The sequence below is a fragment of the Zingiber officinale genome, chromosome 5A (genome assembly GCF_018446385.1).
Source record: "Zingiber officinale cultivar Zhangliang chromosome 5A, Zo_v1.1, whole genome shotgun sequence".
Lineage (NCBI taxonomy): Eukaryota > Viridiplantae > Streptophyta > Magnoliopsida > Zingiberales > Zingiberaceae > Zingiber > Zingiber officinale.
Genome location: NC_055994.1, coordinates 120,483,005 through 120,507,115, shown reverse-complemented (window position 1 = coordinate 120,507,115; position 24,111 = coordinate 120,483,005). Strand labels below are relative to the sequence as shown.

The 24,111-nt window shown below is 34.3% G+C and overlaps 1 long non-coding RNA gene across 2 annotated transcripts; it reads left to right on the top strand.

Annotated features, from left to right (window-relative positions):
• Positions 1–7,641: 7,641 nt before the first annotated feature.
• On the top strand, positions 7,642–22,475 carry LOC121981502. Of its 2 annotated transcripts, none has more exons than XR_006111829.1 (4): positions 7,642–7,897; positions 8,161–8,306; positions 12,435–12,539; positions 12,671–15,327. It is a non-coding gene; the product is annotated as an uncharacterized LOC121981502 (long non-coding RNA). The 2 variants fall into 2 exon arrangements; XR_006111828.1 differs by lacking the exon at positions 12,671–15,327 and adding an exon at positions 22,246–22,475 and having other exon boundaries at positions 7,644–7,897.
• Positions 22,476–24,111: the final 1,636 nt, after the last annotated feature.

Below are 24,111 nucleotides of genomic sequence, written 5' to 3'. Positions count from 1 at the left end.
CAGAATCAACGGAAGAGATAAATCATGATTCCGGATCTCATGATAACCATCCTTTATATGCTAGCTGCTAGATTATTCCAAAGAAATGTAATATATATATATATATATATATATATAGTTTGTGAACAAAATATTTTTATTCATTGACTAATCAACTAAAGCAAAATCAGTTGACTAATAATAAAGAAAAAAAAACCGGCTCCATCTAACTCTAAAATAATTTTAACTGGACTATAAAACTTAATATATAAGTTTAATATAACTTAATTAGTTATTTACAAATTTTAAAAAATATAAAAAACAAAAATTTAAATATGATAAAATTGGATATCTAGCATAAGTAAATTTTTTCATTAAACATTTTTTATAAAAAGAGAGAAAAAAACTGCCACATCTAGTGAGTATTGACTCTTTTTTTTTGTCCTCCTTTATATTTTTAAAAATCTAGAGTACGATGAGTTACTTTAATCAAATAAAGATTATTTAATTAATTTTTAAAATCATTATTTTAAAAAAAATAATTAGATAATTTTTTTTAAAAGAACTATTTTCAAATTTGAATTGATTTTATTGGAAAAATCTTAAACACAGAGTTTTCAAATTTAATTTAATTGGGTTGAAATTGAATAATAAGTGTAAATTATGATAACATGAGAGAATAATAATTTAAGCCGAAAAAATAAAATTGAATATTATATTTTTATTATAAAAACTAAGATAATCAAATTAATAAAGAAAAATAAAATATATATTTATCAATATAATTAATTATTAATAGAACAATTAATTATGACAAACAATTAATTAAAATTACTTATATTAAATGAAGTTAATTATTTTATTTTAAATAATTTAAATAAATAAATATTATAATTGTATGAATATATATGATATTGAAATCGTATTATTCGATGAAGGATTAAAACTCAATGTATTATGAAGTTTTAAACCCAGAAGAAGTTAAATAAGATGAGTTTTTTTTTTTTAAAACAATCATTTAGTCTTCATTTACAAGAGACTTCGCCTTTAGACCTTTCTTATCTATTAAGAGACCTCACGTCCAAGTCATCTTCATCAGTTAAGAAATCTCGCCTTGAGTCTTCTTGATCGACATGCATGTAATGAACCTTGACCTTTCAAGTATAGTATCAATATTTATTAATCTTCCCCATCTATCAAGGACCATTGGATTTTTCATCTATTGACACTTATAATAAACTTCTCTATCAATCTTATTTTGTCCCTGGGACTATAATACCGTAGTAGGGTATCCAGATTATCACTTAAATATTCATGGCTCGAACTCTAGCTACGACATATTTATAGAAATTTTTTCTACAAATGCGGGGCGTAACCAAAGGATGTTTATCTTGGTGGGTGGTGGGAAACTTTCATGCAGCCGAGCCGGTCACCCCTAGGGATAGTCAATGAAGCTAACTAAGATTATCATTTTTTTTCTATCAATCTTATTTTAGTGCCCGGGGTTATGGTGCCGCGGTAGGATATTTAGGTTGTCACCCAGGTACCCGCTGTTCGATCCTCAGCTATGATATATTTGTAAGAATTTTTCTTCCAAATGGGGGGCACAACAAAAGGATGCAGGGCTTCTAGGCTGGCCGCCACATGCACTTCCCAATTTATCCTAGTGGTCGGTGGAAAACTTCCATGGGGCCGAGCATGTCACCCCTAGAGATAGTCAATGAGGCTAACTGGGATTATCATTTTTTTCTATCGATCTTATTTTAGTCCCTGGGACTATAGTGTCGCGGTAGGACATCCAGGTGGTCACCCCGTGTGCTTCTTGGTTTACCCTGGTGGCCGATGAAAAATTTCCGTGGGGTTAGGTCGGTCACCCAGGGATAGTCAATGAGGCTAACTGGGATTATTATTTTTGTCCTCAGGGCTATAGTGCCACGGTAGGACATCCAGATTGTTTTCCAGATACCCATGGTTTGATCCCCAACTATAGCGTATTTGTAAGAATTTTTCCTCCAAATAAGGGTGCATCAAAGGATGCTGGGCTTCTGGGCTTACCACTGCGTGCGTTTCCCAATTGACCATGGTGGCCAGTGGAAAACTTATGTAGGGCTAGGCTGGTCACCCTAGGGATAGTCAATGAGGCTAACTGGGTCTATCATTTTTTCTATAAATCTTATTTTAACTGGTGGGAAATTTTCATAGAGTTTGGTTCATCATTTTTTTTCTATCAATCTTATTTTACTTGAATTTATAACTAAGTGTCTGTGGTAGTTTTGATATAATCAACCAAGTCAAGTTAGACCCTGTTATGTTTTTATCCTTGTGTCTAAGTGCAGGAACTTAGGAGCATAAGAAGTCGAGCGAAAGATGCAGTTGGTGAGAAGGATGGCACGGGAAAGAGTTGACAGGTTCGGTGCATCCGAGCGACGAGGTGCTGCAAAAGAGTATGCTGGCGGACTAGAAGGGAGCGTGTGACATTTCCAAGGGACGAGAGAAGTCGGAGCGGAAGATTGTTCAAGAAGAAGGTCGGAAGATAGGTTTGGGTGAGCCCAATTCTGGTTGGCCGAGATCACCCAAGCGATCGAAGAAGGCGCCAAACCTGGTGGTCTAGACGCATGGACCACCAGGTTGCCCGAGAGGGTGCCTTAACGCTACAGATCAACTTTTGGGTCCATGTCAACAGCAGTCCGAGCGCCTGGGGAGGGCCCCGTCTCCTAGATGGATAAAATCTTATCACTTGACTGTTGCGTATCCATCTTGTGAAAATAGAGTTTTGCCACGCTAGGAGGCCTGGAGAGGTCTGAGTGCCCGGATCGTGTTATTTCAGCAAATAGTCAGATTCGACCAGTGGACTATATATAGAGTTATGGTCTTCTCCATCTCGAACAACACACTCTGTACTTCGAAATCCATTCTGTTTTTCATTTCTAAGCTTCATTTTCGTGTATGAGGCTTCTCCACCTCCAATGTTTTGTTCGAGAAGGAAATCTTCATAGTGAGCTAACTTTCCTTGGCGTAGCAATCAGATTGCAAACCAAGTAAATTGTTTGTTTTGTACTCTTCTTACTTCTATTATTTCTTTAAGTGTGTTATTATTTAAAGTCTGATAGTTTGAGAAAGGTATTTGTTGTTTTTATTGTGCAAGACAATTCACCTCTTCTTCCTGGCCGTAAGGAACCTACAATTGCTTTAGAAGGACTAACGGATGATAGCCGGAACAAACATCCATCCGCTGAACTTTGAGGGAGACTTCACCCACCGAAAAAAGAAAATGGAGGTATATTTCAAAGCTGATTTTGATATTTTTCTAATTTTTTAAAAAATGATTTTGCAGTATCTACTGATAGCAACGACAAGTTAAAGAAAGAAGAAAACTGGACAAAGAAGGAACAAGTCGAATTTGTGGTCAATGGGAAAACAAAATTCCATCTGGTGCGCTGCCACCACAAGAGGTCAACATAACCGGAGTTTACAAGTTTACAAAAGACCTTTGAGAAAAATTCTTGGAACTTCACGAAGGATCCTCCAAAGCCAAGCTCGCAAGAAGAGATCTACTTCGGAACCAACTAACAAATCTTCAATTGAAGGAAGGTGAAACAGTCCCTCAATTGCACGCCAAGCTAAAGGAGCTAATAACCGAACTCACGAATCTCAGAGAAAAGGTAACCAACTGAGATTTGCTAAGGTATGCGCTTAACGCTTTTCTAAGGACACCAGAACGGTCAACTTTAGTAGATGCATATTACATCTCTTGAGATTTAAAGGTAAGTAATCTAAAAGAGTTATTTTCTACATTTGAAATTCATGAATCTAGATGTGCACATCTAAAGAAGGAGCCGAACAGAACATTGCCTTAAAGGTGAAAATGGACGAACCAGATTCAAAAACATCCCTCGACAATGACGAAACAATGTTTATGGTAAGAATTTTTTTTAAAAAATAGATCTAATAAATTTAATCAAGTGTAGGCCAAAAAAAGAAAAATAAAAATAAGATGCTATCACTGTAATAAAGAAAAACACGTTAAAGACAACTACTCAAAACTGAAGAACAAGGATAAGGACAAAAGACCGACCCAGAAAAAAATACAAAAACTTTAAGGTGACATGACATGAAACGTCGTCATCATAGTCGGAGATTGAAGTTCACAAAGATGACAAAGCAAGCTCATCCGAAATGAGTAGCGAGAGCATCGATGACGAGGGAGCAACGTTAGAGGGAGACATCACTACAGGGGAAGCATCAGATAATGAGATCGACGAGATAAGTCAAGTACAATTTCTACCTTCTAACTAGTTATACTATCTAAAAATTCCTATCAACTTAAAAATGATAATAAAAGATTATTAAAGGAAAACAAAGAGCTAAAAGAAACTTTAGTAAAATTTTGTTGGGTAGAAGATTTCGGCAAAATGAAAATAGAAAATAAAAAATTAAAAGAACAAATAAAAAATTAAAAGAACAAATAAAAAATTTGAAGAATTTTGCATGTTTGAATTTTGATACTTCAAATTGTAGAAATTATTAAGAACTAAATTGACATTTTAGATATCATAAGAACCAAATTAGAAAATTATCATAAAAATTTATTCCTAAAAAGTATCTGGATAATCAAGTAAAAAGGAACCTATATTGGGTTTCAAAATCATGCTTAGATTAAAATTTGTATGCATGTTTTATTTTTAATTTGATTTAATATTTTTTTCTTAAAATTATCTAATGTTTTTAAATAATTTTTTTTGAATAATTTATTTTTGAAATTAATTAGATCTTTTTTTTTTTGAAAAAGAGGATTTAATTACTTAGCTGTAGAAAAAAATTTAAATTTTTTTTATTGTTGTATTGTTTTTTATGAATTTTTTAATAAAAATTGGATTTTTCAATTTAAAATTATTTCGAGGAGTTATTTTTAAAAATTTTATTTTTATGTGATAAAATATCATGTTCTCTATCAAATAAAATATTTATGAAATTTTTTTACCATTATTGAATTTTTTATGAAATTTTTTATCAAAATACTAATTTTTAATATTAAAAATTATCAAACATTCAATTTTTAAAACTTTATTTTTTTTGCAAACATACTTACTATTTGACATTCTTATAATTTTTTTATAATTTTTTAGAGTTTAGAAATTATTTTTAAGTATTTTTTAAAGATATATATTTTTTTAGTAGAAAATATTTTTTTCTACTTATATTAATTTTATTTTTTAAAAAATTTTATCACTATTTTAATATGTCTATTTAACCGTTATAAATATTTTCATAATTTTGTAAAGATGGACAATATTATTAAAATTATTTCTTTCAAACTTAGTTTTTAAATCACAAAATTCCATATTTTTTAAATTTATATTTCATAATTTTTCTGAATTTTAGTCATTGTTTTTTTATCAATTAAAATTTATTTTTAAGTTATTTTCATAGAATGCTCCTATTTTTAATGTGATCAAAGAGGAAGAATTTGATATTAAATCTAGGGGGAGGTATTTTTTATATTGCATAACATGTTTATTATTTGTAAATTATTTACCTGTTATTTTACTATTTTTTGTTTTATTTTATCCTAACTTAACTTGGGTTGCTCACATAAAAAGGGAGAGATTGCAAGTACCCCTGATAGTTTTAATATGATCAACCAAGTCATGTTAGGTTCTGTTATGTTTTGATTCTTGTGTTAAAGTGTGTAGGAACTTAGGAGCATAGAAGTCGAGCGAAAGAAGCAGCAAGTGAGAAGGATGACACAGGAAAGAGTCGAAGAACTTCATGCGTCCGTGGGCGCGAAGTGCTGTGGAAAAATACACTGCGGATGAGAAGGGAGCACGTGACATTTCCGAGAGACAAGAAGTTGGAGTAGAAGATTGCTCGAGGAGAAGGTCGGAAATGAGTTCGGGTGAGCCTAATTTTGGTTGGCCGAGATCACCCAAGAGACTGAAGAAGGTGCTGGACTAGTCAGCCAAAGCTAACTAATCCGGGCGCCCGGACCACCAGGTTGCTCGAAAGGGTGTCTCGACGCTGCGGATCAACTTTTGGATCCATGTCAATAATGGTTCGGGCGCCTAGAGATGGATAAAATCTAATCACTTGGCCGTTGAGTAGCTGCCACGTGGAGATAGAGTTTTGCCAAGGTAGAGGTGCCTGGAGAGGGTCCGGATGCCCAGATCGTGCCACATCAGCAAACGATCAGCTAAAATAAGGTTCTCCATTTCAAATAACATATATACTTTGTATTTGAAATCTATTCCGTTTTTCATTTATGAGCTTTTTTTCATGTACGAGGCTTCTCCGCCTCCGACATTTTATTTGAGAATGAGATCTTCATAGTGAACCAATTTTTCTTGGAATAACAATCTTCTGATTGTAAATCAGGTAAATTGTTTGTCTCGTACTCTTTTTATTTCTTTAAGTGTGTAATTATTTAAAGTATGATAGTTTTTAAAGTATGATAGTTTAAAAAAGTATTTATTATTTTATTGTGTAAAGTAATTCATTCCTTCTTACCAATCACAAAAACCTAAACTCTTTGGGTGCATTTGGTTCAGGATTATCCTTGATAATTTTGGTTATCCATCTAAGGTTATCAACGAAAATCTTATTTGGTTTAGGTAATCGATGATTCCCGAGTAATGTTCCATGCCCGACACGTCAGCAAAAGAGGCATGCAACCCGGAATTGGAAAATCTTGAAAAATTGAGGTTTTTCTTGATTCAAGGGTTAATAAAATTTTTTTACCCAAAATATTTTTAAATAAGAGAAAAATATGATAAAAAAGAAAATGTAAAGAAAAAATATAAAAAATAAAATAAAAACTTTTTAAAAAATAAAAAAACATAAAAAAAATTTAAAAAATAAAAAAAATTAAAAAACATAAAAATAGAAAAAACGTAAAAATTTTTTTATAAAAAATAATAAAAAGGGTAAAATAATTTAAAAATATAAAAAATAGAAAAAAAAATTAAAAAACATAAAAAAAAACTTTAAAAATTTTTAAAAATAAAAAAACAAAAATAAATAAAAATTTAAAAAAATTAAAAAACACACATAAAAATAAAAAAAAATGTGAAAAAATAATAAAATGTAGATTTTAAATAATAATAATATATGGTTGATTTTGTAATTAAGGATAATATAGTAAAATATTAAATTAAGTTATTTATTAAAATCTTTAAATAAATAAATTTTTGTTGTACTATGTTGAACCAAATAATATTTAATTATATTTTATTTTTTTTAATCTTGATTATGTGATTAATTGATAATCACATAATTAAAATTATACATGATAAATTAAACATTCTTTTGAGTTTTCACTCCAGATCCAATTTCTCATGTCAAAAACATAGTTAGTGAATCTGTCCGTGAATTTAAGTGTTTAAAAAATTAATTTTTATAATAAATAAGGGCATGGAGGTTAATGTGTAAGTAGATTATAATAAATTAATATTTTTTAAAATAAATAAAAAATTGATATGCAAAACTATCAAAAGCATATTAAAAAATGCGAATTCAATTTTTTAAATAAGTATATTTTTTAGAATAAAAATAAAATATTATTTTTTTAAAAAATGAAACATACGTACTTTTAATTTTCGGCCTTTCATAATTAAATATTTATAAAATAAAAAATTTAAATAAATGAATATACAAAATAATATATTTATAAGATATAGCGTCGACAACGAATCCTCTCCCATCCGCGTCGTCGTCGTCTTCGATCTCTCCTTCAGATCGAAGCAAAAGGGTGAAGACAACCAAAAGTTTCCTTTTTTTTTTTATATTGTTTTTCCTTCAATTCTTTCGCCGATTTTCTCAATAGAATTCGAGGTCAGAGGAAGAGCAGCAAAGTTTTTGCATCGATCAATCGATCTCTCTCTCACCATGAGTTTTATTTTCGGGAAGAGGAGAACTCCGGCAGGTATTCTTCGCGATTGCAGTTTCTAGTTAATTTCGCTATGTCTACTACATGGATCCGATATTACGCTGTAATCTCACCTTGATTGATTATCGCTGCAAAGGAATGATTTTTTTTTTCTTTCAATATCGCTTAGTTACGTTTTAGGGGGTTGAGATATTTTCTCATGCGACAGCTTGATTTTATTCTAGTTATTAGATCTATTCCTTCGCTCTAAGGAAAGTTGCAAGAATTCTGGGCCTCATGGGTGCTAATTTTTGTTGCAGAGCTGCTGAGAGAGAACAAGAGAATGCTCAATAAGTCAATTCGGGAGATAGAAAGGGAGAGACAGGGTCTGCAAGCACAGGAGAAAAAGCTCATCGTGGAGATAAAGAAGACTGCTAAGTCTGCAAATACTTGATGTTTAGTATATGTAATCACCATGCGATTAAGTTTGAATATTGTGCTTTCTTGTTTGTTTTAGTATTATCAAATTATTTCCCCTTTATATCTATGCTTCAAATTCTGACTCGACAAATACAGGGTGGATTCAGAACCTAAGGGTAGGTGGAGGCAAAAATTACTAGCATATGAATGAATTACTTTAAAACGTGAATGAAAAAAAAAAGTGGCTTTAATCTTTTGCTCCACCTTACTGCTTACTATTGCTCAAGCATTCTAAATCCACAACTTGATATGATGCAAGGCCATTGGCAGGTTAGATGCCTAAGCATAGTACATTTTGATTGGGGAATTAGTTCCTTCCATGTGGTTAGTGCTTAGCCATGGTGTGCTGATGTTTGTCAAACACTTTAAGTTACACATTTGCATTTGATGAATTATGCATGAATGTGCAAGACTACTCGTGCTGCTTGAGGAGATTCAGAAACAAGCTTGATGAGTTTAATGGATTGAGTCTAAAGCTTTGTGGAGCTTCATTAAACTCGGATATTGGATCCAGAGGCTTTTGTGTTTGAGTTGTAATCTTTTGGGTTTGTTTTAGCTAGGAACATTATAATGATAGGATTTAACTTATAGGTAGGTAGTGTTATTTAGGGATTTCATCTTAGTGCTTAATTATTAGTGACCTAGGAATTAGGTGTCATTACCAGGTGCCTAGTATGAAGTTAGGTCGACACAATTTCATTTGTAGGTCCTCCATTGACATTTTCCAAGAGCTAGTTGTACTTTTGTTAGATCAAATGTTAGTTTGCAGTTTGCTTGAAAGCCACTATTTTTCAAGGTAGGTTGACTTAGCCTTTTGGGTGAGTCAAGCTAGGAGGGCAGATATAGGAAGATTGCTTACACAACCTAAATTAGGTCGACTTGGCCTTTTTGCTAGGTCAACCAAAGGTAGCTGAAGGTTGACCTAAGATTTGAACACTGATCCTTACAGTCAAAAAAATCCAAAGTTAGGTTGACCTAAGAGTTTTGGTAGGTTGACCTAGAGTGATTTGAACACTGATCCTTACAGTCAAAAAATCCGAAGTTAGGTTGACCCAGAGTGCCAGAATATGACTGTTGAGGTTGAGTTTCAAAATGGATTTGGTGGTTCTTTTAGAACAAGTGCTCACACTAAAATACTTCTATTACTCTTCTATCATTGTTAGAGTGTCAAAGGATCGCCAAGTGCTTTGGAAGGTTAAATTAAGGATTCATCTTTGTGTTTGAAGCTCTCTTAGTAATATCTCATTCACTTAGGAGTTAGTTTTTTTTATTTATTTTGGTTAGAGGTGGGGAATTTTGGAAATTCCTTTGTTGGGTTAAGCTTTCATCCTCATGAGGCTTCATCCTTAGTTGAAATCCCATTTGTTTGGTCTATGTTTCATCCTCAGATTTGAAATCTGATTAGTTTGGGTTGAGCTTTTTAGTTCATGAGGGTTTATCCTCGGTGTGAGGTCTTATCCTAAATTTGTGTAGGCTTGCTTTATTACCTTGGTTAAGAAATGCGATAGTGAATTCTATTCGGAAGTGACACACCGAACCACCGAGGGCCATAGATGTGGGAGTGAATCCTTGAACCAAATTATTTTTTGTGTTAGCATCATGACTTATTGCTTATTTCTGCTATATTATTTCACACTTTGATATATTGATCACACACGCCCACAAAATTGCTCACCAATTTACTTGAGTTTGTGATTTGTGTGAGATATTTGTAAATGCTTTTTATTCACCCAGTTCTAGCTGGGTCATCAATCCTTATCAATTTCTTCTAGCAAACTACAATCCATGTTTGTAAGTTATAACACTTTATGTTAAATTTTTTTTATTTAATCTCAATTGCTTAAATTGAGTTTTCACAGGTCATCAAGTTGAAGTGGTTGGCTGTAGTGATTCTAGTTGTGGCTGTTTGCCCCTTAAAAAGTTCAAGGAGGAACCAACTTTCAAATCATAGGCTTGACTTGTCTCTAGATTTATGTTGAAGAAAATATATTATATTTTCTAGTTGGATTGAATGGAGCCTAATGAATTTTGTCTAAGTTTTTCCCTATTTGTACCCTAGGCTCATTGTCTGATTATGCCTGGTAATAACCCATTGGCATCTTTAGGTAGGGTTTTTTCTCCAAGATACTTGCTATATCCTAACAATGTCAGGATCAGTCAGAGAAACCGGCAAATTTCTACTTTCTTTTGTTTTATTGTGTGCTTTTTTTAAAGAGGGAATTTACCTCACAACCTCTCCGAATTCTTTGTAAGACAGGACTCATATCTCTGTAAACCAAAAATGGGTAGGTATTTTTCTTCTTTCCACTATTTCTATATATATGTGTGTGCTCTGGGTATATATGGGTTACCACTGCTATCCATTCACTATTCATTGTAAACTGCTGTTCCACTTTCACATTGCATGGGCTCACCCACCAAGCATGCGTTAGATGCATTGTCCAATTGCATGCATATTACATGTGATACTACCCATATACTTAATATTAATATGAAAACATTAAATTGTTGCTTCCCCAAGTTCTTACTTGTCGTCTCTTCATTTGTCCTACTCTTCTAATTGGGCTTCCTCTTCTTGTGAGAATGTTGTATTTTGCCTTTGTGAAGACCGTATGAACTAGCTTCAGTCAGATTCATCTTCCCTTTGATTATTCTAGAGTCAATAAATTTTTTTGCTTGAATGATTAGATTGACTGTTTATGTATTAGAGCATCCACAATGCTCTTATCAATGGGGGGTTATAACACCCCTCCATCTTGAACGCGTTCAAGATGTGGAACGCGTTCAAGATGGCATGGGGTGGGCCAGCCATGAACGTGTTCAAGATGTTGAACGTGTTCAAGATGGCATGGGGTGGGCCAGCTCTTGAACACGCGTTCAAGATGGCATGGGGTGGGCCAGCCATGAACGTGTTCAAGATGTTGAACGTGTTCAAGATGGCATGGGGTGGGCCAGGGCTGGCCCACCCCATGAGTGTATTATTATTATTTTTTATTTTTTTAATTTTATTTATTAAAAATTATAAATTTTAAAATTAAAAACAGTATTTTTTAAAAAAGTAAATTATTATTAAAAAAAAAAAATTTAATATTTTAAAATATATTTAAAATGTATTTATTTAATATGATATAATTTTAAGATGATTGAGTGGACCGTGGGACTCATAAATAATGAGTGTTAATATTAAAAAGAATGTGAGTGAAAGAGATGTGTTGTTGAGTATATGACAATGGACCCCATACTTTTTGATGAGGTGATGGATGTTACAATGAGAGTGGGTTGTGGATGAACAAATTAAAGAAAACTGATCAGACATTTTTCTCCCCTTTTGCCTTGTGTCACTATAAAAAAAAATAAAAAATAAACATATTTAAGAAACTTGAAAAGTGTGGAAAATTAAAACTTATATAAAGCTGATTTTTTTTTCTCTAAGAAGTGTTATCTCTATATATTTGGCGGGGCTTGTTAGGAGTTGTATTCATGTACGGTGTTTGTTTTGAGATTTTAAGAATTCATACCTATGGGATGCTCAAATTATTCCTTGCAGGTGAAGTAGTAGAAAGGAGCTGGATGAATAGTGAAGTGCTCTTGGAATAGTTTGAATTTTTTTTTCTGTTAGATATGAGCCAAACTCTTTCTCGACTCTAGAGACTGACTGCATCTAGTGACTAGGCTAACATGTTAGGACTTAGGATGGTGAAACACAACTTCACTGATACTAAAATGGCTTTTTAAATGTTGGTATTGATTAAACAATTTGCCTATTTCCCCTTGATTTGCTTCGATCTCACTTCATATGAAGATGAAAAAGAATAGTCTGATTTTGATAAGATGGGTTCAATGTGCTTCACACTTTGATCCTTTGATTTTACTTTTTTCCCTGTGAATTGTGCCAACATTTTTGTTACTTTTCGCCGTTACTGCTTCCTACCTTATTTTTGTTATCTGTGTTTATTGTCTATTCCTGAGACATGATTGTTTTAAATTATTCATATTGTTTCTGTATGATATTAGCCTACCCCACCTAGTGAGATAAGGCTTGATTTTTGTTGTATATTGTTTTTGTATGAGACTTGTAATATAGCTTCTCTTTGTTGGATAATTTCTTATACAGGCAGCAGTTAAGGTCATGGCAAAGGACCTCATTCGAACAAGGCATCAGATCACAAAGTTTTATGCACTTAAATCACAACTTCAAGGTGTATCACTGAGAATTCAGGTAACTTAACTTTTGAATTTTATTGCCACCTATTCATTCAGTTAAGCACGATTACTTCTCATGATGAGGAAAATGCTATGAATAATATCCATTTATTATTTGGTACTATTTGGGTATGTAAAAATCTTCAGAAAAGTCCCAGAACAATAACAATTAAGTGGAAGATGCTGAATTCCTTTCCAGATAAGTATTTTAATCTTCACTGGATACTGAATTGTGTATATAATACTGGTAAAATACTCCGTACATTCAAAAATGTATAGATATATGGTAGAATAAATTGGATATATTAATATGATACTAAATTAAAGAAATTTAAATTTTATTTGCCTGAATTTAATTTTATCAAAAATGTACTAATTAAAAAAGTTGGGTTGCATAATTAGTTTTGTAATTAAACTTAGAATTCTAAGCAATATGAAACAATAATATTGATTAAAAATATTTATAGTAATCATTCATTGCATGTTTCTAAATCTTATTCCATGCAGGTTAATACGAACGAAATGTATTTTTTTGATCATGGACTAAATTTGAAACTAGGTCAATACACAAAAATTATTGGTTTTGGTGGTGCCACTTGATGCCAATCATGTATCATTTTATCAGACATTAAAATCCTTTGTCTTAGTTTGTAGTGATTGTTACGGACTCTACACCTTAGGAAGAGTGAGTTAACAAATATTCTTCCTTATTGTCTCAACAATCTCTCCTGCTCTATTTTTCCCCCTATTATGCTCTGGTCTATTCAATATGTCAATACTCTTTGTTAGCTATCTCTCTTGAATCTCTTCTAGTTGTGCCACTTTATCACTGCAGCTTCAAGTAATTTGATTGTTGTGTTCTCTGTCACTCATTATTTGATCGTGTGATCTCCCTTGCACCCTTTTGATCTCATTCAGATGTAAAAGAAGATGAAGACGCAAAAGAAGATGAAGGGGGGAGTTGCTCGTCAGGATCCTTCCCTTATCTTGTTTCCTGGATAGTTTATCTGTTCATAGTTGAATCCAGTTCAATGAAAAAAAATGATTTAATGCAAACTAGAAGCCCAGGTTGAGCCTTACTTAACCCACAACAACCACAACAACCAAACCTTATCTCACTAGGTGGGAAGGCTACTTATTGAGCCCACAATCAAAACTAAATAAAACCCTATCTCCACCATGTAGCACATCTTAAACCGTATTGAACCCAATTCAAGTCATTAGACCCAATTCCAAATAATACTTGAATAAACATTCATTTCGACTTAATTGAAGATATATATAAAACTCTTAGAATCGACATATGTATTTTGACCTTAGTTGAAGATATATATAAAGTGTTTAAAGACCTAATTGTAAATAGCTAGGCACTTAAATGTAAATATTTCATTTTGGTGTAAATTGTAGAAGTAATGAATACAAATATGGTTAGAGGGGACTAGCTAGAGTAAGAAATCCCTATTAATCATGTTGTGGTATGAGAATCAGAGCCGTCAATCAATTACAGTTCTTGGTGAGGACTATTTCCGCACACCAACTAAATCTTGAGCTCTTGTGTCCTTCCTTGTGCAATGCTTGCAGACACATGATTGCCAGACCTGCGTGACACCATGATGCACACAAGCAACACCCTTCCTGCATGCACTCAATTACCATAGGACTTGACTCATGACTGCCATGCCTACCCACAACCTTGTGACACCAGATGTGTCTTCTAGCCAACTATTACTTCTTTTTGTTGAATCACAGGGTGATTGATGAGTAGCTCCCTACAATAAACTTCTCACAACCCCCCTTGTTGTTCCCTTTGAACAACAAAACCTTGTTATAAAAGTAAAATACTAAATAACTACTCTCTTTCTTCCAACGTTGTTACTAACAAGATCCCTTAATTCAAAATGTTAGATTCTAACTACTTTCCAGTTGCCTTGTATTGTTGGTTTTCTAGGCTTTTTTAGCCCCACAATGGTTATCACAAAAAACCATAGTTTTAAGCTGGTGCAGTTTGGTGGGTTATCAAATGTGTTCAAACCATGTTTCTTAGACGGTACAATTTGTCTCGAAGTTTATCAAATGTATTTTTCCTGACTATTTTTATCTCCAAAAAGACCATCGTTGCTGTTCTTTAGAGTCACATTGTGAACTTGTCTTTATTGATATGACAAACATAGTAAAAAGGCTCTAAAAATGGTTTAAATGGTGGAATTTAGGGTTGAAATTTGGTGGTTATGCATAATAAACATAGACTTTCAAATTCTGCATGTGTGGCGATAAACAGAATCTGATTCAGAGTCATGAGTCAAAAGTTATGACTGTATAAAGTTTGAAGGGTCATATTGGGGGCTTCAACATAGGTTGGGCCTGCATTAGTATCCTCGGATTGAAAAGAATTCACCTTTGAGTTTATATTAGCTTCATCAACATTTGTTGAATAAAGAGTTAAGTGCTTCACATTGAAGACATCAGAAGTCTTCAGATGACTCGGAAGGTGCAATCTGTAGGCATTATAGTTAATCTTCTATAGTATCTCACAATAATTTTTTTTTGACTCTTTAGCTTATTATACTCTCCAACAGGGAAATGATCACGAGTCGATACAGCCTAGACAAAATCTTCAATCTTAAAAAGTACCTATCGACGATGACTATCGACCCGAGTCTTATACTTGGTATTATTTTCCATAATTGCCACTTTCACTTGCTCATGAATACCTCGAAGATACTCTTCCATCTCATCTGCTTTAGGACTAATTTGCCCTATACGTGGAATAGTGGCTAAGTCCAGAACTCTTGAAGGATTCTGCCCATAGACAATCTCAAAAGGACTTAATCTTGTGGTCCTGTTTCTTGATCTTGTAGGTAAACTTTACTTAAGGTAATGCCAAGTACCATTGCTTTGGTTTAGTTCTTGTGAAGCATCTTAGAAGATTTCCTAGACTCTGATTTACTACCTCAGTTTGTCCATCTGTTTGAGGATAGTAAGCACTACTGAAGTCCAACTACATGCCCAATTTTTCCCATTAGCTCTTCCAGAAGTGACTAATGAACTTGGTATCTCGATCTAAAGTTATAGACTGAGGAACATCATGTAAACACACAATTTCCTTGAAATAAAGATGGATAATCTAGGCAACCTCCATAGTCTTACTATAAATTAGAAAATGTGTCATCTTTGAGAATCTATCAACCCAATAAGAACTAAATTTGAGGTTCATTGGGTGTAGTGTAATATTAAGACGAAATCTATACTGACATCGAACCAAGGAGTTTTAGGAACGGGTAGGGGAGTGTACAAGCTTACATTTGTTAGAACCCCCTTAGATGGCTGGCATATAGAATATCGATCAACAATGTGAGCTACATCGCTAGTCAACTTGGGCCAATAGAAATTGACATAGACGAGGGCCAACATCTTATCACGTTCAAAGTGCCCCTCATTATGAAGCTCACTCATAATCTGCTACCTTATAGAGCAGTCTAGAAGACACAACTACAACCCACGAAACAGACAACTATTATGAAAAATAAAATCATGTTCGTGACCATCATGTATCTCCTGGAATATCCTTCCGAATGATGGGTCAACTTCATACATATCTAGAAAAACCTCAAAGTTTGTAGTGCTGGTACTCATGGTGATGAGTAATGAAGAATGCCGACTCAGAACATTTGCGACACGGTTCAGACTTTTAGCTTGGTGCCTTAGCATAATGGTGACACAGTTCGGACATCCTCTGTTTGACCAGTTGAAAGCTAGCCCTTGCTTTTTCGAACTACTTGAAATCTCTTTCCTTGAGACACTCGGTGATAGGAGCAATCAAAGTACTAAAGTTTCTGATGAACCGAGGGTAGAAAGAAGCTAAGCAATGGAAACTTCTAACATTATGCAAGGTCCTCAATTTAAGCCACTCTAAGACTATATCTATCTTTGTTTGATCTGACACCATTAGTAGACATAATAAAACCAAAAAAAGTTACCGATATAGTAGAGAAAGAGCACTTATTGTTTACAAATAAGCACTCCATTTTTAGATTTTGGAAGACAACACAGAGATGATCTAAGTGTGATGCCCATGTTGGACTATAAAAGAAGATGCCGTCAAAGAATATGACCACAAGCTTTCCCATGAAGGGTTGCAAGATCTGATCATAAACCTTATGAAGGTGCTCGGCATATTGGATAGTCCAAAAGGCATGACTATCCACTCATATAGCCCATGCTTCATCTTGAATGTCATCTTCCATTCATCACCAGGTCTTATTCTGATCTGGTGGTTTCCACTTTTAAGGTCAATTTTTGAGAAAACCTTAGAACTGGATAGTTGATCTAACATGTCATCAAAGTGAGGAATTAAAAACATGTACTTCACTGTAATCTTGTTGATAGTTGTGCTATCAACACATATATGCCACGAGCTATCCTTCTTCGACACTAGTAAGGCAGGAATTATATAGGGGCTCATGCTCACTTGGATATGCCCTTTTTCTAGCAACTCCACTACCTGATACTATAATTCTTCAGCTTCCTTAGGGCTAAGGCAATAAGTTGTTCGATTAGGTAAACTTGACCTCGGAATAAGGTCAATATGATATTGGATATCTCATATAGGTGATAGTCTAGAAGGAAGATCCTTTGACATCAACTCATAAAAATCTACTAGCAGCTGCTATACTTTGACAAGTAACTTAGTGCCTGTGGCAGGAGCAACACTTTGACATGGTAACAAAGTATATACAACTTCATATTCCACTTCATCTAAATGTTGGTTGTAAGTGTGATTCCAACGTGGGCCTCAGTTTCAGATTCGGATGATGATGATTCATCCCACGTCACCTTAAGATTCTTATGATTTGTTCATCTTGACCCCTTTTTCCTTTTCTTTAGCTTCGGGTAGTTGTCCTTTATGTGCCATTTTTCTTGACAGTTGTAACATCACACTTTTTTTTTCAGGGAGACATTTCTTGGCTGGCGTCTTATTAAATTTATTAGTCTTAAAAAAATTATTTAGCTTTTAATGCTAAATTCTTTTAGGGAGGAACTTCTTGGCTTGCGTCCTTTTTGTGCCCTTTTTCTTGTCTTCGTTCGCTGATAAACTTGAATCTGGTCTGATTTGTTTGGCTTGCAATGCTAAATTCTGATGCAACTATTTTTCTTTTCTTTGTTCTGCATGTCGAGACTCATGTAATTCGAAGGTGGAAAATAATTCTTCTAAAGTACTTACCTCTAGGTCCTTTGAAATATAGTAAGAATCTACTATTGACGTTCACTCTGAAGTTCTAGGAAAGACATTGAGAATATATTAGATTGAGTCTTAGTTGGTTACCAGTTCTCCGAGGTTTGTTAGCCTGATGATAAGCTTCTTGACCTTTTCATGCAATTGAGCTACCATTTCTCCTTTTTGTATCTGGAGGTTTGTCAGCTAATTCCGAAGGATGTCCCGTCTTGCAAGCTTTGTTTCCGAGGTTCCTTCATGTAGTTCTATGAACTTTTTCCAAAGTTCCTTAGTTGAACTGTAGCTGCTGATCCGATTGACTTCTTGAGGCGGAAGAATGCTCAGCAGATGGAACTCTGCTTTGCCGTTTATCATGAAATCGACTTGCTCCTTTTTGGTCCACAAGTATTCTTGTTTATCAGCTCTTTGTTGATCTCTAGGTGCAATAAAGTCATATTTCATTATTAATAAAAAATCAAAATCTATTTTAAAAATACTTCAATTTTCTTTTTTTTTTTTCATATAGAGAACTTTCCCTCAAACTTTGACGGGTAGATACTTGGTTCGACCATTGTCTCATTACTTCAGTTAGCAGTTAGTTTTTATGAAGTGATTAGACTCTGATAACCTCTTGTTGGACCCGGTAGGCCGACTATAGGGGGTGAATAGCTTGCAAGGAGAGTTAGAGAATTTCTCTTGCTTGGGACTTTATCAAGGACAATTAATTAATTAAGCACAATTAATAAACATAATATGAAAAAAAAACTTAAAGAAATAAGTAAGCGACACAAGAGATTACTTGATTACAATCTATGTGGTTATTAATCCAAGGCAGATGAAAGCACTAGAAAAAAATTTCCTTCGTTAAAGGCGGAGAAGCCTCTTACACTCTTTGATAGCTCAGAAAGTAATTAAGAAGTGAATACAGAAGTTGTTGTTTATTTCTTAGCTTCAGGGACTTTTTATAGCCTCCTAGGATGAAGCATCCGTTGATGTTCGTCACTCAGAGGCACCTCCAAGATGGTCCAAGGATCATCTAAGAGGATAGAGCTTATCCTCCGGCGATAAGACTTGATCCTTATCAACGACTACTGGAGACACCTCCAACCAGTTTGAGGGCACCTTCTATGAAGGCACGAGGGTGCCAGCCATCTTCCTTAAGGGAGCCTTCCATAAAGGCACAATGGCACCTTCCATGAAAGCGCGAAGGCACCTTTCATTTTCCTTGAGGACGTCTTCCATCAGTCAGCTTGAATAGTTAAATTTCAAGAAATGTTAACTTTTCCTCGCTCTTCCTTTTGGGTGATGCTTCGGCCATTCGGAGTTGAGTTTACTATAACCCAACTCCGACCTTCTCTTCGAGTAATCTTCCTCCCCGACTTCTTATCCCTTGGATACACCACATACATCCTTCTTGTCATTAGTGTACTTTTTCATAACTTCTCATCTCTTAGATGCACTGAGCCCGTCAACTCCCTTTTCGTGCCATCCTTCTAGTCCGTTGTGTCTTCTACTCGACTTCTTGTGTTCCTAAGTTCCAACACACTTACACACAAGACATCAAAATATAATAAGACCTAACTTGACTTAGTTGACTATATCAAAATTAACCCAGGATACTTATACTAGAAACCTGGATATAGAAAGCATATTAATATTTTTAGCTACCAAAATTATAGTAATTCCTTCCTGTCGTGGCGCCAACATAATCTTTTTTCCCTTGATGTGAAGGGTATATGTATACTTTCACCCATCACGAACAATACTATGATCATACCGCCAAGGTTGCCCCAACAATACATGACACACATTCATAACCACCACATCACACCAAACACTATAAAAATATTTGCCAATTGAAAAAGAAACGAGGCATCGCCGGTCTACTGTTACCTCACTTTATTTATTCAGCTAGGATAACTTGTAGGGTATGTTTGGTTTAAGTTATCATGTATAACATTATTTATGTGATTATCAGGTAATCACATAACTAAGGTTGTGGGGAATACAATATAACCTAATGTTGTTTGGTTCAACCTAAATAATATAACAAAAATTTATTTGTCTGGAGATTTTAATATATAATCTATTTTAATATTTTACTGTATTACTCTCAATTACAAAACCAACAATATATTATTATTATTATTATTATTATTATTATTATTTAACTTTACATTTTTTTAACTTTATGTTTTTTAGTAATTTTTTTACTTTAATATATATATATATATATATATATATATATATATATATATATATATATATATATATATATTAAATATCATAATTTTTTATTTAGTTTTTATAATTTAAAATGGAAATTTTGTTATAAAATTTTAGGGATATTTTTGTCCCAAAGTGTAAATATTGAAAGATATTTTTGGTAAAAAATTTTTGTTAACTTCAGAATCAAGAAAAATCTCATTTTTTCAAAATTTTTTTATTCTGGATTGCATGCCCCTTTTGCTGACATCTTGGGCATAAATCATTACTCGGAATCGCCAATTATCTAAACCAAACAGAGTTTTCAATGATAACCTTAGATGGATAACCAAAGTTATCAAAGATAACCCCCAACCAAACACACCCTAGGTGTTGCTACTTATTGTATATGTTGTATGGTGGACACCTATTGGATCTTTTCATATCTATAGACTTAGGTGATAGATTGGTCATGTACTAGCTGTACTTATGTTGATGAAGTTGTTGCGTTAATGATGATTGTATCGGTACTATGATTATTTATATCATATTCATCATTGCACTATATGCATACTAACGACCATTGCTCCATTGTGGTATGAGCTAGTTTGATGACCATTGCTCCCTTATGGTATGAGCTAGTTTGACGACTATTGCTCTCTTGTGGTATGATTTAGTTAGATGACTTACTTTGTGGTATGAGCTAGTTTGACGACCATTGCTGCCTTGTGGTCAGAGCTAGTTGACAGTGATTTGTTATACATCTGGACTTGGATGTATCCTGTCGGTCACGGTTCCCCTCTGTTGTAGGTTGAGGGCAGAGCCAGTCGACTGTGATTATTATATATCTAGATTTGCATGTATTCTATAAACCAGGGCTCCCTCTCGTTATGGGTTGAGGTTAGAGCCAGTTGATAGTGATTGTTATACCCTAGGCTTCCCACAGGTTATCTGTGGTAGACTAATCTCGCATAGCCTGTAGCTAGATAGTTATATCCTGTCTTCCCATAGATTATCTATGGTAGAGTGATATTGTACAGACAGGGACTTGACATTTTGGACTGCCCATGGATTATTTGTGGTAGAGTGATTTTGTACAATTTCTAGCTAGATAGTTAGATGTCTTAGTCATTTGTATTGCTTGTGATGGAGTGTTGCTCCCACATAGGGTTGTAAACAAGCCGAGCTGAGCCGAGCTTTGGGGTGTTCAAGTTTGTTTGATAAGGTAACCAAGCCGAGTCGAGTTGAGCTTAAAATAAACAAAGCTTTTGAAATGAGTGTTCAAGCTTGACTTGGTTTATTTTTTATGAGCTTGAGCTTGTTTAAACCTTGGCTTGAGATTGATTCATTTAGATGTTATCAAGCTCTCAATTCAAGCTTGGCTTGAGTTTGGTTCGAGCTTGGTTCGTTTAGATGTTATCAAGCTCTCAATTCAAGCTTGTTTGATTGTTTGAAACTTTTAGTTGTTTGATTGGTTATTGAGTTTGATAATTTAAATTTATTTATTTTATTTTATTGTTTATTTAGCATATTGGAAAGAGTTTTATTAATGAATATAGTTCGTGAACATTGTTCATGAACATTGTTCACGAACGCTGTTTATGAACATTAACGAGCTGAACACATATGTGTTCAAGCTTGTTTGTTTAGCTTAACGAGCTGTTCAAGCTTGTTTATTTAATTAATCTTATGTATATTGAACGAACATAAATAAGCTCTTACCAAGCCTAGCACCAAGCTTGTTCATGAATACTTGGTTCATTTACAGTCTTACTCCCACATATGATGTATTACTTGTGGTGGAACGTTGCTCCCATATATGATGTATCGCTTGTGGTGGAACATTGCTCCCACATATGATGGATTGTTTGTAGTAGAGCGTTGCTCCTACATATGATGTATTCTTGTGAGGGAACGTTTTTTTTCACATTTGATGATCTATTATGGTTATATGTACTAGCACAGTACCTATGTTGCTTATGTTGTAGACGCATGTTGTATATATTTGAGATCTTGCCATAATTCATACATGTACATTTATCATACATGGATATATTGTTATATATTACTTAGGTATTATGAGCATATCTGTTGTTGATCCATAGTGATTTACTTATCGTTATACTATATGTGTTAACCGGTACTGGCATGTGTGTTTATCATGTCATATATGATCATGTTCTTATTTTCCTACTGAGACTGTATACTTTGATCACCTTACACATTTATCCATGCATTACCATTTGTCTATTACCCGTTGAGTCACCTGGACTCACCACCCTTTTTACTGATTTCCTTTTACCAGGTAACAAGTAGATGTTGGAGGATCCTGGCTGTTAGTCCCACATCACATCTGAGATTAACTTTTCATGTTATTTGGTATTGCGCTATTTGTACTTTGTATTTAGTGTTAGTATTGTGTTATGTTGTCTTGTTTATGATTTCGAGCCTTGTGACCACTTTTTATTCATTTTTGATTATTATTGTGGTGTAAATTATGCTGGTATCTAGTATATCTATTATCTTGCGTGGTTATCTTGCGTGGTTTGTGTTTGTACCAGCCGTGTAGGATGAGTAGTATTATTATCTTCTGTTGTCTTTCTGTTTCAACCGTGTGGACTGTTTATATAACTTCGTGGTTATGATTATTTCAAGTCATGTGAGCTGCATATACAACTGCATAGTTGTGATAGTTTTCTAGTAGTGTGGGCTGTTAGTCACGTGGCTATGTATTCAGGTTTCATTTGTCACTGTTACAAGGGAGATGTTATCTGTTTGTCTAGCAAGGACTCTTTCGGGGCGTGACAATTTATTGATATTAGAGCTATAGGTTTACGACGCTTATTTTTTATATTTTAGATTTCGTGATTTATTTTTTCGATGTGACTTTTTGAGTTTTGGGATCAGGTAGCGGCAAGACATCTCCAAGCTATAGGAAAATAAGATATGTTCTATTGGTTATTATACTTGTTTGGGTTCATTTCCTTGTTTAGTTATGTTGGCTTGAATAACTATGTGTATACCTGTCTGTTAGGTATCCACTGACTTGATGTTAGCATGGTAATACTTAGTGAGTCAGTTATTTATAGTTGTGGTCGAGGACCACCATGAACGCGGTTAGTTGACACTTTGGGACTCATACCTGATGCAAAGAATGTAGAATTTTTTGTGGCACCAACTGATACTGAGTTGGGAAAAAGGGGGCAGGTCCGTCAACAACTTATTGGGGATTAAAGTTTACAGTCTCAGGGAATACCACCAATTATACCAACACTGGATACTACATACTGGGTGAGAGATAGAGTATACTCTTGTTGGTTCGGTCAGTAGAGGACTGATTTATCCATGATGATTCAGTCAGTAGAGGACCGATTTACTCATGATAGTTTGGTCAGTAGAGGACCGACTTACTCTTGTTGGTGAGGTCAGAAGAGGATCAACTTACTCTATTTCATGGAGATTTCGATCCTTGGATTCCTCGTACCTAGTTAGATAACCTAGAAGGTACATTCGAGTATATGACTTGTACATATGTAGGAAAGGCCTATTTAGCTACATACCATCTATGGGATTATACAGTTACTTGGTGGAGAATGTAGAGGATGATTTTCGGGGAAACAAAGCATCTTTTATTGATGATTTTGAGATGCTCTAAAGAGATAGTATTTCTCTACCTCTTTTTATATAGCTCATCATCATGTGTTCTTGAACCTAAAAAGGAGGAATTGAGGCATAATTGTGGCAAAAGGCGAATACGCTCGCCTCCAACGCCCCCGTCAACCCGTCCCAAGGCCAACACGGTGGAGGTAAATCACGGGCGGCTACTAGCCTTTGGAATAGTGACTAGCACATAAGGGAGGTATTTACCTCGGCTTTGTCGAGATTCAAACCCCATACTTCATTGTGACAACACCTCATGCGCTAGCCACTAGACCCATCCGAGGGGACTGGAATTGAGGCATAATGGTTAACAAGGTGATGATTAATTGACTCGCCTAATGCTATTCCATGAGAGATCCTGAGTCATGGATTGATTGGATATGGTTAGATTTTCTCGATGGTGTATTGAGATATATGACTCACAATGATGTGGAGAAAACGGAGTTATTTACTTATCACTTGCGAGATCATAACATTGCTTAGTGATAAGGTATAGAAGATATCTTCGAGT